This window comes from Brienomyrus brachyistius, chromosome 15 (genome assembly GCF_023856365.1).
Source record: "Brienomyrus brachyistius isolate T26 chromosome 15, BBRACH_0.4, whole genome shotgun sequence".
NCBI classification, from domain to species: Eukaryota; Metazoa; Chordata; class Actinopteri; order Osteoglossiformes; family Mormyridae; genus Brienomyrus; species Brienomyrus brachyistius.
Window position 1 is genome coordinate 3,687,849 of NC_064547.1, and position 16,789 is coordinate 3,704,637.

Here is a 16,789-nt window from a genome sequence, read left to right on the forward strand (position 1 = left end):
GGCTGGCAATATATGTACCATTGTATTAAAAGTTAGCTAAAATACACTGTGTTTGTGTTTCCGAAATGAAACATTATTACCTACAAACCACACGAGTGGATACCGTCTCTGTAGGAAGTCAAAATACTTGAACGGATTTGCAATCAAGAATCTATGGTGAGTCTGAATACTATGGGGACATTATAAGACATTATGAATCCAGCACCGATACCAGAATTACCCTCCCAATCACTTAGGCTGCTCCTGACGCAGGCCAAAACTAATAACTGTATCTGTAACTTGATTTAAGGATTAAATGCTAAAAGAACATAAAAAATGGAAACTGAGCAAGAATGAAGGGGAAAATCTATATTTTTGCTTTAGGGTTGATTAGCCTAGTCTGTGACTGCAACAACAATGCTATGGAGGAATAAGCTGTAATGACTATTCTAAGGGCAAGAACACATAAAATTGGCACTTTTGACATAATATTTCCTTGCAACATCATTAGCAAAGCCAAATGAATCTGTGTTACAATTAAAGAGAGGCAAAACATCCAAACATATCATTTAGGTAATAGCCTTTTCTGCAGCTATAATTAAGCAGCCACTAATGGGATTTAAAGGAGGCTTAAAGTTTCTTTTTATCCAATCCTAATGTCTCTAAAAATCAACAAAAGTTTGCGAGTTTAGGCAGTAGGTGTGAACAGCATGTGCAGGGTCAACGATGAGCTGTAGAGCAGCGATTTTCAACACATGGGTCACGAGGCAGAGCTGGTAATGTAAGCATTTTAAAACCAGCAAGCTCCTATGCTGATCCACGATCAGATTTCCCAGCCCCAATCCTAGAATTAACCTATATAAACAGGTCTTGGGTCCGCAAATGCTTAGCGCAAAACTAGTGAACACTCAACCAATCCAAGAAGCCAAACCACAGATGCTTAATTTAAAATTCACTGGCACATCCAATCAGATTTGTGCAATTAGCATTGATTGGCATTAATTGCAGAGTGCAGTGCGCACTTCATCGCGACTGAGCTGGCGTGGTAAAAATTTGGTCCGGGTGAAGAAAGGTTGAGAACCACTGCTGTAGAGCGTAGGTTGAACCAATATTGTGACCGGCTCATTCTTAAACTTTTAAAAACACCACTCAAGCTATCCTACTTTAGTTATATAGATTATAATACTAAATTTTCACTGCTGAAATAGCACAGTGACACAGTCTTTTTAATCACTGACCATGATGATGCTGAAAACTTATAAAGTGGACACGTATGTTATGTTGACAGTGGAAAAAAAAAATTAGTCTGTAAAATTAGTCATTTAAGTTAATACTGCATTGTTGAGTCTTAATCCTCTTTTTTCATGCATATAAGCATAAAAGCTCAGAAATTAGGGTCTTTGTTGAATTAGAAAACACTGACACGCTCTAAATTGCTGTGTGATTCAATGTGATCTCTGCAGAAGCAAGAGAGCAAAGTCTCTGAGAATTTAATTAAGAGGCCCAAATGTTCCATTTGCAGCCCTGAACCAGGCAGGCCGTGCTACTTTACACCTATAAGGTCAGTGTGTTCCGTGCAGGACGAAGTGTTAGGCTGGTCAATAGTCTGTCACGCCTCTAGATGAGGGCAGAGAATATGTTTTCGTTAAAGTTTTGGGGAACTTCTTACATTAAAAGGCATTAAAAACGCACGTGTAAATACAAAAGCCTCATTACTCTGATACAGCTGAATAAAACTACAAAGATCTTTGGCTATGACCTACAGCAGGATAAAATACTCTCTCTGATTGCCTTCAATTTGCCAGTTTCCCTGCTGCTGAATACACAGTCTTATCCCCAGCTCTATTAATGAAATCTGGGCTCTCTGCATTTAAATCTTTTCATCATACACAAAAGGTGCAAAAATGTGTGAAGGAAGCAGCTCTTGGCAGGATCACAAGTAGGCGGCTACTGCTTCGCCATCACAGCGGTGCCCATGGATGTCGACATCCACCAGCAGGCCGCCCAATACTCCTGACCAACGTACACCATATATATATTTTTTTGGCTTGAAGTCAATGGTATTTGAAACATGTAGGGCGTTTTGGGGAGCTTGTCAGTGGGTGTGTGCTGGAGAGAAGTGTAGAGGGAATGAAGGAGAGAGCCACCTGCTGTTTATAATCCGAGTCTTGCCTATTAGACAAACAGCATCATTAAGCATTCCGGAGAAAAGGAGAGCTGGGTGCAAATGCAGAACCGCTGAGCATCTTCAAAGGATCTGCCTTCCACACCCAGGGAAATTAGTGCACAAACCCTCATCTTACCGCAGCCTTTATTTTCATCCAGCTCTTCACTTTTAAAGTGGAACTCGCTGCAAAATGGAAATATTATATGTCTGTCACTTATGCAGGCTGAAACCAAATTGCACGTCAATGTAATATCAGCTTTCTGAAGTGCATTTCCAAAACAGCACTTGCATGTTTCGTCTGCCTGGTTTTGGGTATAATATGTATTTGTACAGAACTCTGAAGCACAATGTGCACAGAGCAGTTTAATGAAAAACTGCACAAGTAGGTTTGTTTGTTGCTAAGGAGGCTGGAGAGCAGACTACCTACCTAGTCTACAGTCTACATATAATCATAATGTCAAATACAGATTAATTAATCTTAATCCAGTAAGATGACTGACATAGCTGCCTCATTGAGGCTTTCACATGTTGTCACTGTTGCCAACTCGACCTTCGTTGATGGTCTTGGCATAGATCTTCAAAAACACCTAGAATGGTCAGGGTTTATATGACAAAAACATATGTGGTTTAAACAGTCTCTGCCGCTACAGTCTAGGTGCTTGATGAGGCGATGCAGTCACATCCTCGCTCATTGCCCAGAATGGGGCTGATAACCAGGCAGCCTTAACCGTAGCAGAAAGCTTAACGGAATCGAGGATAATTTGGTGCCATTTTCAGTTAAATATATATATATATCAGTTTTCTTTCGTTTACACTTTGCAGCTGCTGCTTATCGTCTTCCAACGGGACTAATCGTCCTTGTTTTGTCGAGAAATGATCTCTGATATAAGGCATTCTTTCCAATGCTTATACGCCATACAAAAATTAGGTATTTGATTAGTACTGGCTTTTGCAAGCAGATAGGTAAGTATTCAGTTACATGCTGGTCCACAACACTGAAAAACCTGTTTGTGCTGTCAAGACAGCAGATATTGTGAGATGCTGTGATTTCCTTTATATCAGCTACTGCTAACAGATGTCTGCGCTGCCTAGTTTATCGAAGTCATTGCTACAAATAGCTCACAAATCCCCCCCAGAATGTTACATACGCTTCCCCATTGAGAAAGCTTTTGCTGTCCAGTGATAAGAGATGAAATAGCAAAGATTACATCTTCCTTGTAGCCATGGCACCTTACAGTGTCCTGCATATTTCAGCATCCAAACCAGGGCTATAATATCAGCGGGGGACTCTGTGGGCCACAAGACAGCCTGGCCGGTCAGGTGGTTATCATACACCACGACACTAGAGACATATTACTATTCATTTTGGATGTAAGGTCAGGCATCAAATCACCATTTCAGAATACATTCCCATCACAAGTAAACAGACGTCAGAGAGTCACAGTCACAGAGTACTCAACTGGTTGGTTGAAACTAAATTTTGGTTTGGACTTTTACTCTCTGGATTACAATTAGCCACCTCTAGTCCAGTGTCAAGCTGAGTTTTCCCCTCTCATTCGTTAATATGTACTGATTTGCTGAGAAACTTATTGGACTCAATCTTCCATATGCCTATTCTACAACAGCTTACTCTTAACTCCCCTGACCCCACAATAGCATGAATATATAAGCAATATATGAATAAAATCAATATTTAGCAGTAATCGTACTGTTTAAGATGCGAGGCGAGTCCTGGGGAGAGGCTCCATGACTGCCCTGTTTAAATGGCCTGACAGAGGTGCAGCGCCGGTCCCGTCTGCATTTTGGATCATGGCTGACACCTACAGGCTGCTGAAGAACGGCAGACCACTTATGCCAGAACCACGTCTCCACAGATCTGGTACTTTGGAAAGAACAGTATGAAATAAACTGGGGTGGCTCCCAGCTTCCTTTGCTGCTACCTTTCTTAAGCCCATTTAGCAACCTACAGGCGATAAAATATTTAAGGTCGTACGAAAAATGGCTGAGAGCGTCATTCAAAGCCTTAATTTTAAGACCAATATGATAAACTCAATATATTATACAGGTAAAGCAAGGAATATCTCCTGTGATCTGCTAGCATGTTTGCCACTGAGCAGATGCATAGTCATTTCACCAATACAGAGAAATAAAAGCATTAAATAACATTTCCCATACATCAGCAATGTTTCAATGGAGCATCGCAATATGGCAGTATAATGTAGAGGTGAGGTTTCCACCCACTATAAGACAATAATGAGAGGGATAACAGCGAATGTTTGCTAAGCAAAACATAACGAGTGAGCTGCATTGGCACAGCATGTTCTTGTCTTTCTATTAAGAGCTATAATCAATATTTGATTAAATCATAAATGAACTCCCTACAACATGCAAATCAAAAGCCCGCTGATGTGTGATTTCTAAAACATATCTTGCAATAGCTGTGAGCTGCAGTGGGATTTTACTGCATGTTCGACTGGCATGCTTGTACCGTATGATTTCCTGCGCGTCGTGGAGAGGGAGGCTCGCTGGGCCCTTCGAAGGCCACAGTTTACGAGTTCATTAAAGGGCTCCTGAGAGCAGCTCCTAACACTCTCAGTGACATCATAAGGTATAAATGACATCATAACGGTTCTTAATCCCTGTTGGTTCAAAACTCAACATGTTTTAGCACCTTAATGTCGTCTGGAAGCATCACTTCCAAAGTCCCGAAGTATGGACTAGTGCATATCGGATTCAGTTCTTTTCTCCTACCGTCGTTTATGCCGTCCACATGGTACAGAAATATTACATTTCCAGAGCAGCGAAACAAGGATGGCCAGAAGGCATTTGACATTTCATTGACATTTCCAGCACTTTCCCTCTATTTTTACTGTACTATGAATGGTGTAGCCGCCATGTGGAATCAAAACACAGCAGAAAAACTAAATGAAACTCTTGCAGTTCTCATCTCATCCATGCACTTCTCAAAATAAAATGACATCATCTCCACAAAAAAAAAAACTGAAAAATTAGGAGTTTTATATATAGATCCTGGTTAGCGAACTGCCAAGCAATCTAATCATTCTGCTGCTAGAGGTGGGAGGGGACAGCGTGTGGCAGAGCTGCTAATGGACCCCCCACCTTCACTTTCTGCGAGTGTCACCGGCCAGCTTCCTGAAAAGCGCCACATCGCCGATGCTCTGGAGTCATGCAGCTAAGCGCATGGGGCCTCGGCCGCATGCCGCTGCTGCAGGCGCATGAGGGTCCTTCTGCATTTGCGCTGGCATGTATGAAATAAGAGCTAAGAAAGTCACCATTGCAGCTGATCGCTCCACGGGCCATTTGGGCATCGGCAGCATAAAAATCACCAAAGTGATGTGGCAGACCGCGCGCGGAGCCCGGTGCCCATTTACAGGAGTCCCATCATGCATTTCTACCTTTCTGATTTATGAGCTTCTGCAAAACTATAACTGATGATTTTTCTCATGAAAAAAAAGTTCTGTCGGGCCAACATTTTGTTACTGACTCAGACAGAACCCCAAACTGTTACAGGAGATGTGTTTCCTGATGGGTGTGAGAGGCTCCCTGACTGCCAGTCTGACTGAAAACGGTGCCCCGCAATAGTCCAGAGAGATAAACATCATTTCTCATGGTGGTTTGTCAGTATAACGGAAAGTCTGTACAACACTAATGGCAGGATACAGCGATACAGTAGCTCCCGAAGGACAGTCGCTTTGGACACCAACACTTCCCAGCTGTCATTTTTGAATGATCTGTGACTTATGAAGCACCTGAGAGTACAAAGTACACAGCTACTACAAGAGGGACTGCAGCATATGCATGAGCTGAACTCTTTATGCGGATTTGGAGAAATATCTGTTACACATGTAATATGTAATAAGCACTGCAGTGGCAGAAGGAACAGGAAGAATTCGCTTTTATAAACATTATAAATCGATATATGTATCGTGTATGTATATACAACAATATATGTTTTGTTCTCAGCTTTCTCCATCACCGGCTGAGCTGCTCACACCTTTCACACCTCAGTCAGCTCATGGCTGGACACTCATTAGGTGGGCGTTTACCACATGAAATGCTGGGAAGGGGGGCGGGTCAGGCTTACCCAATCCCCTAGCGCCGTTGTTTAGTTAATATAGTAAATAATTTCTTTAATATTGCTAAAAAGTTGTAAAAAAAAAAAAAAAAAAAAAAAAAACTATTTTAGCTAGATTAAAACTGATCTTCACCAAGACAGCTTTGAAAACTGGTGCTGAGCTGTTTATGCGCTGTTGAATAGTATTATATTTATATTTTATGTATACAGTGTGTTTCATCGATATGCAGTGCATTTGTTATTTACAGTCATTACATTACTTTCCTGAAGAGCCTTTCATTTCAAAAAGCAGTTGAATTTCTTGCTAAAGTTAATTAGGTAAGTAATACAACCCTGAATTCATTACCATGCATCACTGCGATCTGGAAATTAACGTTGTATATTAGCTCATAAGTAAGCCAGTGCAATGCAGTTATAACTCGAGCATCAAAGAAGAGAAATGTGCGTATTCTAAGCGGAGACAAACATAACCAAAGAAATGCAAGTTTACGGCAAGCAAAGTCACCGATGTCAGACTAGAATGTATATGTAAGCCTGTCTCAATGAAGAAGCAATCCATGTGCCAGTACTCACACTGGCAAACAATGCATTATTTCGTATTGCATTTTTGTCATGTCATAGTTGCTGCATAGTCGTCTATATTCTTAGCCATTGACATTAGAAGAAATTTAATGTAGGAAACATGAAAATGCTATGGAAGAAAACATGCTAGAGGAGTGTGTGTCGTACCATTTCATATCTGGAGCTAAGAATAAGAGACTGTGAGCTTCACTTCCCTCCTGTTAACGTTCCCCCCCCCCCCCCCCCCAGCAGCCTCTGAGGTCCTAACCTCCAATTTACTGCACAACCTGCTCATCCTTAAGGAATTACAGGGCAGGAAGATTGGACCAGCACAGCGGCTTACTGCGCCCCCCACCCCCCACCAAGATGCTCATTGGCTCTCAACCTGTGAAGGTTAAGTCTGCAACTGGCTGGGGTTGGTGTTGAGAGGCGGGTCGGGAATGGGGGGGGGGGGGAAGACAGCCAGTCTCCGTGAACGACACAAACATCCAGGGAACAGCAGCGATAACAAAAGCAATTAAGCAGTGAGGCAGGAACAGTGCTATAAATGTCACAGGAAGGGCCAAGCTGTAATTGGAACCTGGGAAACGTTGCTTTCTGGAAAGTTCTGCCTGAGGTTCACAATACACAGAAGCTGTATGTCAACCCGCAGAATATGGTCCTGTAAGCAGGCAACTCACTTCCTCACAATGGACAACTCGGCTCTGTGTTCTTTAGTAACTGCCTACACTCACATCCACCTAACAATTCATTCATCCATCTTCCAACCACTTAACCTGGACAGTGTGGCAAAAGGCACAAGGCTGGGATGCACACTCTACATGATGCCTGTCCATCACCGGGAGCATAGATGAAGCCATAAGCACATGCTGCGGTCAGTTAAGAGACAGCAGTTAGCCTACCGTGCCTTGGGATTAAGGGGTGAGGCTGGGTCACCCAGGAAACCCTTGTTTTGCAGGCAGTGCAGTTTGAACTGCAACCCAGGATATGTGAACTGCCAGTGCCACTTACTGCTGTGAAAAACATGAAAACAGGACAAGCTTGTTTTACCCTGCCTTACAGAATTCTGGCCATAACATTTTTACATCACATTAAAACTTAATTGCCACTTATTGCCTTATCATAGGTAGGCTGTGTGCTCACAGACATTCAGTAATGCAGCCAGATTCACTGCATGTGCACAGAGAAGATGAGTGTCTACACTACTCCTCATTAGTGCACTTCATTCCCCTAGTGATTTGAGCACAGCTAATTTAAGCCTTTGCAGTGTAGCACTCACATGTCCTTGAGGAGTGTCCTTGATGAGCTTTGCAAGAAGGCGTCGATTCTGGAGTGGGGAAGATTGAGTTACGTCTTTAATTTTACCACCGGCAGGGGCTGTTGGATGAGAAACAGGTGTAGTTAACAACAGATGATAAGCAGAGTCACCTCGCACATCTCTGGTTAGAGAAACCGCTGAGCAAATGCAGGAGACACAGCGTAGAAAACAGGCCTGCAGAGAAGTGACTCCCTTTGTAAATACGGTCCCGGTTCTCTGAGCCGTCGGTCTACCTTGTAATGTAGTATTTGCCCTCATTATCTGTAAACCGGTGGCACAGTGGATTTCAGGGGAAAACATCACGGTAATTAACTCTTGGCGATGTCTTGCGCAGTGACTTTTAAGTAAAGCTCACACAGAATTTCAAGCGCAGGGCTCACGCTAATGAATAATGCAGGCTGTTGCATGAAAGTAAGTTTTAATTGCAGAGTCCCTCCCCCCCCAGCCTGTTCTGCTCCAGCTAGGTAGCAGAGAATCATTCCTAGGCAGCCTATGAAATGATGAGTGGTGGAGTCAGAACAGTCCCAGAAAGGGGGGGGTCACAGTCACTCAGTTGTTACATACTATTCATTTATACTGCCTTGTATCTGTCAGGGGCACGGGAACTTATTTCTGATGAAACGCCGCTCGTTCTTCCACCCCCCCGCACCAGAGCAGGTCCTCTTTCTGCTGACTGGTCACTTTTGGCAGAAAAACGCAGCTGGAAAAACATCCAGAGGGAGAAAAATCTCCCATTTTCAAACGGTTGCTGGCATTTCCATTCTGTTTCACTCTAGCACAGTTCATGCACTTTACAATAAGGGATTCTGCCTCAAATCCCAAAGGACGCTTGTTTTTTCATCCTTGAAGAAGCCACATGACCTACATTACAATAATAAATATGCAGACATATGGCTACCATGCAAAACTGCAAGCTTGAGAGAAATAACCAAATATCAGAGAAGCAGCATTAATAACAATTCTGTGTTACATTCTAAGCTGCTTTATAAACGACGAGCAAATGAGAAATGCAGGGTAACAATGGGCAGCTTGCATCATCTATTCAGCTGAAAGGAAAAACAAGGCAGCTGCATGAGGTTTGCTGAGCACTTTCATGTTCTAGTTTGGGCTTTCTGAAGTTACGCCAAGTGCCCTTAGCTAACTGCCAAGGACCATGACAATCCCAGCTCATTATCAGTGGCAGGGGTTAGTGCTGGACCACTGCTTATTTTCCCAGAGTGCACTAGGTGACATCACACACAAGAAAGTGAAAAGAATTTGGAAAAACTTTACTTAAAGCAGTCATTATAATGCATTATAGATACTTTATGAATGCATTATGGAGGTATTATAAACACAGTTATAACTATTTCTAAAAAGGCATAACATATTATAGCCATGTTTATTATGCATTATAACTGCCTTATCAATTAGAAGTAGAAGAACCATATGAATTCATTTTAATATGACATCCATCAGTTTTTAGTAATGAGCTTGGAAAACAAAGACCGAGACTCAGTTCATGAAACTTCGGTTTGTGGATATGTTCTTCTAAAGGGACTGTGTTGGGCGACATTTGGTCTGTATCTACTGCCTCCCTCTGAGAGTCTATGTCATATGATATTTAGCGTCACAAAAGTCAGGCATTTTATAAACTGTATTAAATAATCAGTCAGTCATTGCAGTAACAAAGCACACTTCTGAGAATCAGGATGGAGGTTGCATTTACATATTTTTCTATATACGGTACATAATGCATGTTCATTTAGGTCTCCACCGTGTTTCCTTGTGTGGGGTTTCCTGCAGGTTCTCCAGTTCCCCTGCACTGCTCAAAAACATGCTGAGTGAATTGAGGCTGCGATATTTTCCATAGGTCTGAATGCATGTGATTGGTGTGCGAGTTCTGGGTTTGGCTGATATAAAACGAACAGTAGATAGGAATGCTATATGTATTATTGACACTCAATGGTTGAAGTTATCACAGGGATTTACTGCTCTAACGTCAGCTTATGTGAAGTTATCATTCAGATTTGTGAAACTGACTAAGCACAGCTATGCATAGTGATATTTCCATATGCCACGAGAAGGGAGTGTGGAGAAGATTAAGGGGGAAGTAGGCCATTCAGCAACAAAGTTGGAGCTTAACTTAAAGGTAATGTTGTATTTATACTCTCAGAATTAAAGGTGCAAAACTTAGAAATAGAAGAATTTTCTGTTACTGGGCTGTAATGTGAAGGATCCTGCAATGGTGTGAAATAGGGAAATGCTTCCTACCAACCAAAACCATAATCACTCCAAAGTAAAAAGAGCTTGGGAAATTGAAGAAGTAAAAATATACTGTGTGCAATGAAAATGAAATGAAAAGTGGAGATTGCCTAATCAAGAGTCAAAGTCAACAAAAATGCTCTCACAACATTCATTTTTTCCTCGGCTCATGTCTGCTCATCTGAACAGAAACATTCATCGTTATCAAGCGAGACGCAAATTAAAGTTCCTACCAAACGCACGGCGCTAATAGAATGAACATTCGTTTGAGTGTTTGAGGCCAAAAGAAAGTGGCGTTGAAACAATGAGCTGCAGGAGAAACAGGTTTCAATTAAGAAGAATGTCCATCTCGCATCCATAAAGCATATTTTAAGCTTATTTTATCTTATGAGGTTCGTTATAGCTTAGGTAGGTTAAGCAGGGTAGGTAGATTAGATTAGATTAGATTAGATTAGATTAGATTAGACGGACGGACGGACGGACGGACGGACGGACGGACGGACGGACAGACAGACAGACAGACAGACAGACAGACAGACAGACAGACAGACAGACAGACAGACAGACAGACAGACAGACAGACAGACAGACAGACAGACAGACAGACAGACAGACAGACAGACAGACAGACAGACAGACAGACAGAAACTTCATCGATCCCGAGGAAATGCATATGAATATAGTTCTCTGTCTTCTGCACACACCCTGGGAGGCTAGGATTGGGCAGGGAGCGGCCAACAAGTTCAAGGCTAAAGCCTCTGAATCTAAGAGTTAGTATGAGAAGTCTCTCAGAAATTACTCAAGCATCCAATCGAGTCAGCTGTCCAGGTTCTGCCAGTTCACTTCAGACAATAATTGCTATCGGTCATTCGGCTGAACTAGAAATGGGGGGGGGGGGGGGGGGGAGCATCCAAGCAGCACCGCTGCCTCCTGGTAGAAAATCCTCGCAATATCCGAAGGCCGAGGGAAAGCAAAACGAAAATAACATCCTGTGGAAATGAAGCACAAAAATGTGCGATAATTCAGCTCTTTCATTTTCCTTCCCGAACACAATCTTAATGGGTTTTCTTTAACCACTCATGGTGAAGTCCAAAGGTGCCTTATTGCTGTGGCCGACTTCCGTGGCAACGCTGTGGTAGTTACGTTGTTTTGAAGTGCATTAGCAAGCACTCTAACAACGCAACAGACAGCCATATCAATTTAAATGATCGCAGAAGCATTACTGCCCAACATTGAATAAAAATCTTATTCTTACCCTCACTTTCAAAATAAAGTAACTTCTTTTTACTGGCAGAAAGAAAATAAGTTCTGTTAACAGAACAAATTACAAATGAAAAGCTTTTGTCCCCCTGGCTACAGGACTCAATTACAATTGAGTGTCTGCTTGCAAAAACCGTCTGGCGAATTTCCTCCCTTTTGCTCGCTATCCCCATTTTCGCAAATCAATTTGTCATATTCAAAAACATGTACTAGAAGCAATTTATTTCACACTTAAAAGAATTAGTCATTTCCAATATCCCTTGCTGGCACTTAAGTAATACGAAACACATCAGTCAAAAACAGGGCCGTGGGGTTCCCCTAAGCTTCCTATTTGTACATGATTAACTTTATTTGTTGAAGTCTGGCTGCTCTCATGCTTGACTGATGAGCTGATATAACTCTGCACACTGCGGATGACAAATAATCTTGGTCGAGCTGCTCCCATGATCCTTTTCGCAGGCTACAGTAGCCATATGATTCCTTGCCTTGTTAACCCTTGCAAATCATCATCTCATCCAAGATCATTAGCTGGAATTCCATCGTCGCTAACTTCGATCATAACTAAGTCAGCATCTGAAAAGTCACCATATAAGAATAATTAAATTTGCCATTTTCTCCATGGCGGAGACTCAAACCCAGGTCCCAGACGTGTGAGACAACAGTGCTAAGCAGCACTCTGTAAAATGAAATCATTCTTAAATACAAACCCTCCTGGGCTCTAACTTAGGGATACAAATAAATGTTTAACTGAAGGTTCTCTGTATGCAATGGCAAGCCTTATATATTCTCTACATGTATAATTTCCTCATATAATAATTCCTTAGGCTTTGGTTCGAGAGGGGCTGAGTCTGTCTGGCTCAGAAAGCCTTCATCTGTCACCATCAAAACAGTTTCATATCCAAAAAGGCGACTCAGATAAAACCTGGTTCTAGATTCAAATCATGCTTTTTGATGCACCTTGGCTTCCTGTGCCTTGTACTGCCCTCCTACGGAGTCTGACCGCCCGCTCACGAGGAATAAAACCCGTTTCTCGGCCAAGGAAATGGCAAGAAAAAGAGAGAGAAAAAAGGAGATCCTACGAAGCTGAGAGAGGCACGGTGGGGGGGCAGCCCAGCGGCCGGCCATGGGGACAGTGCCAGCCTCCCTCATAACAAGGAACCAGCAGATGGACCATAATGGCATTTAGAAGAGTTGCATTTTTGGGATTAGAATGCACGGACACAAACGACCCTTTAACTTCCCGATGCCTGGGAGCCTAGGAGCATATGCCAGCCAGGGACTGTGACCGCCACCCCCCCATCAGGGACCGGCGCCCTTGGGCTGCGTGACCCCAGGGCTCCGGCTGGCAGACGATTCCTGCCGGCCCCCCAGGCTACAAGCTGCCACATCGCCCCCTTGTGGAAATAAAGTTGACGGCTGAACTAGGAGTAAACATGTAGCCAAGGAGCTGACACAATGCACATTACTGACCAGCAGCAGCCAATTCAGCATGACATCCCAAAACATGGCTCATTTTAAAGGTAATGCCAATCGTTATACTTTTACCTTAAATTCATGCAAATTTTCATGATGAATTAATGATTAATGATGAATTACTCATGAATTAATACCGCGGTACACATTGGGTTATGACTATCCACCATCAATGAAATTAAACAACATGGTAAGCAGATGCTCAACATTATCACAAAAAGACTGTCAGTCGTCCCCAATCAGAGAAATCTGAAGCATTTGCTAATGACTAGCATTAAAAATGAGGAAACATGAGGTTGCTGCTTACGCTGTGGCCGTGTCCCCCGCCTGGACATGACCACAGACATGCAGGCAGCAGCGGAGCAAGGAGAGCAACGGCAATTCAGGGAAGAGAAGACACAAAGTAATTATGTTTTAGTACACAAGGCCATTAATCACATAATAGCAAAAGGCCACTTTTCCTTAAAGAGTGGAAGTTTTGTCTTTCTATCTTTCTTTATCACATTACTAGTTAATTAAGAATTATGCTTCAACATCACGGAATTAATTACCTGGACATTTGGACCATTAATAAGAAGGTGTCAGGAGAAGGGGAGGCGGTGGTCTCTACAAGCACGGCCGTAATGATTTTACAGCCCCCACACATGGGGGGCTCGAACAAGATTAAGTCTTTAGAAAATTTACATTGATGAAGTGAATCTGGGAAGGAAACATTTGGTTCCTTTCGATTAAGAGCGCAAACAACAGTCGAGGCAAAGGGATGGATGAAGAGGTGGATGTGCTGAGGGCGGTGATGGCAGAAGTAGAGTTCAGAGAAGGTGGCAGGCGGGGGGGGTGATGTAAGGACACGAGTTGGGTATTTTCCAGATGAATCCTGTGGGGGTGTGTTAGCGAAACTGTTTAGCTGCATCTGACAGGTTTAATCACAGCTACATTAAGACCGGAAGATAAGCTTATGGTGGAAAAAAAGGAGAGAAGTGTCCATCATGATCTCGCCATGAGAAGGTCTAGGTATCTACAGGCTAAATGTTCCAGTAGCAGCAGGATCTTAAATGATCACAGCGCTGGGCTACACAGCCTGAAATTTTAATCAAAAGTCCTATTTACATCCATTGGGGTTCACATAGTCAGTTCAGCTACAGTTTAATCAAAGGGAGTTACTGGAGACTGTTTACTACATCTGGCTATTTCAAGGTTTTTTGTTTTTTTTTTTGGCGTCTAACAATGAAGGCCGAAGTCAAGAGAACATTTGAGGGAAAAAATGTTGCACGCAGTGGTAAATCTAATTTATTTTCCTGCTGTCACACAGAAGAAATATTTAGCTTGTTTTAATGTCCTTTTCATGTAAAGTTGACCCTCAGGGCTACATTATTTTCTTCTGCAGCCCATCTCTCAATTTGCTGATTAAATTTAATTTTATTGAAATGAAATCGCTCCCGTGTTGTTGCCAGAAAATTGCATAAAAGCTGAAACGGATAATTGTGGGGGTGGGGGAGCGTTTTCTCTGTATTTTTCTAATCACAATGCAGACTCAAATACGGAAAAGAAAATGAAAAATAAATAGCGATTTTGCTACGAGGAAATGCACTGCAGATTATGCTTGTTGTAAGCATAAAGAAAAGTTTTAAGCAATAAAAAAAGGTAATAATCAGGTCAATGTATTAGTGAAGCACATAGCATGGTCTGCTCTTATAAACTAGTTAAGGGAGGCAGGGAATATGGCTGAGATGCTCTTAGCTATGATTCTCCAGCTGGACTCCTGAGACTTTTACCTAGTGCTTTTTTTTAACCAATTCTATAAACATGCACAAGGCTGCTTAAGTTCCACGGTTAAGTGTATGAAACCAGAGTCTCCTACCTGGATCCATCCTAGCAGCCTACAAATCCCCACTCTCAACCACCATCTTAGTGATTTATGTCCTACAAACACAGCAATTCATTTAACTTAAGGAAGCCCAAAGAATAAGCAGAGTGTAGAGCTGCCCTTTTGTACAGAGGGCCACTCATATGTGCGTGACGTTTAGAAAAAGAATTGCAGTAACTTAAGCTAAATCTCCTGGAACAACATTTTTAAATCAATTCGGTAACTGATTCTGTGTCACTTCAGCAAATTGTTATTTAGCTGACTGAGTAAGCCTTGATTAAAGCAACTCAGCTAGAGTCCACTTAGGGGGAACAACGGCAGACTTTTCATATTTACAGATGTGTGTGGCTGCATCCACCAATCCCGCGGTCAGCAGAGTGATGTCATCATAGGGTCCATCGGCAAGGGCCTTGAACCTCAGTTGCTCCAGTGACAGGCTGCTTTCTCGGTTGGACTTCATTTTGAATGAAAGCGTCTGTTAAATAAATCTATACAAAACAGTAAACAAATAGATTGGCATGACAGCAATTTAAGACAAGGATTGAGGTTAGAGTTGTTTAAAATAAGCATTTTAAAAAATGGACGTTATGGATTAAGGAATATTAAACATATAATCTGAACAAATTCAAATCAAATCACTTCTTAATGTCACATCACTTGTCAGCAGGTACTGTACCTGCGAGTGGAATGCTTGAGTGTAAAGCCTCTCGAAGCAGCAGTAGTAAGTCATGGATTGAACATTTAAAGGAGTTTAAAGTCCTGCCTCTATATGCAGGGGGCTCTCTGACCTGCCGTATCCAGGGTGCCCCCCGGACAGCAGCAAAATGGCTTCATTTCACCAAGACAGGGATGTTAATTTGCCTGATGTTCTTGACCTGTCGGTCCACCACACACAGCTTCATCTAGACGGTCAGATTCCGGCGACTTACAGGTTGCTAGCGATAACAGCCGTCTTGCTTTTGGACCCTGGGCCGCCTATACTGATGTCTGCTGGTTCACGGGGCAAAAAGATGGAGGGATTGGGATATAGGCAATGATGCACATGGAGTGTAGATGAGTTACCCACAAGAAACGGAGGACAGGACACTGAAAAAACAGAGGAATGACAAGTACAAAGCTGAAATGTAGTAAGATATTTCTGCGTTCTTCATAGTCTAATAAAAATTTTTTAAAACATCAGTACAGGCGGTCCCCAGGTGATTAAAGAGATCCAGCCTTTAAGTCATATTTGTAGGTACAGTCAGAACAGTAATAATTCTGTGCATAATAGTAATACAGTAATAAAAATAACGACATGCAGTACTGTACGAACTGCTGAAGCGGCAATGCATTTAGGATAGTCACAGAGCAGCGCGTGTGTTCATTAATACGAACCATTGCATATAACTTGGATTTTGAATATAACAGGATTCATGCAGTCGGTACATAAGTACGAGCCGACCGTAAATCAGACGTTCTTATCCCGGTGACTGCACGTTGGTACATTACTGTCAGCCTTATTTATTGTAAACAATTCTCAAAAATGATTACTTTTCCAGTTAATTGAATAACAATCAAAATTTACACGCCGAATTTTGCTGAAGGAGTAACGGTGAGGATTTCTGGCCGCAGACAGTTTTGCAGGGAGTGAAGTTTCTGTGTCAGACACCAGGAAGGCAATTAACCTGATACCCTGCAGCAAAAATAAAGAGCCGCTAAGCCCATCAGCTTAGCGGGTAAATGCGGTACGTAACTGAGAAGCACACAGAAACGGTATCTGCTTTTATTAGTTCATTGGATGCATCCTCTTCAAAACGCAATTAAATGAAGGCCAAGTCACACAGATAA

At 42.3% G+C, this 16,789-nt stretch overlaps 1 long non-coding RNA gene across 1 annotated transcript; it reads right to left on the minus strand.

The window, feature by feature from the left end:
• Positions 1-7,209: 7,209 nt before the first annotated feature.
• On the minus strand, positions 7,210-15,437 carry LOC125709207 (uncharacterized). Its single transcript, XR_007382649.1, has 3 exons — positions 15,299-15,437; positions 8,083-8,180; positions 7,210-7,816 (listed from the first exon to the last, which is right to left on the minus strand). It is a non-coding gene; the product is annotated as an uncharacterized LOC125709207 (long non-coding RNA).
• Between the last annotated feature and the right edge of the window lie 1,352 nt (positions 15,438-16,789).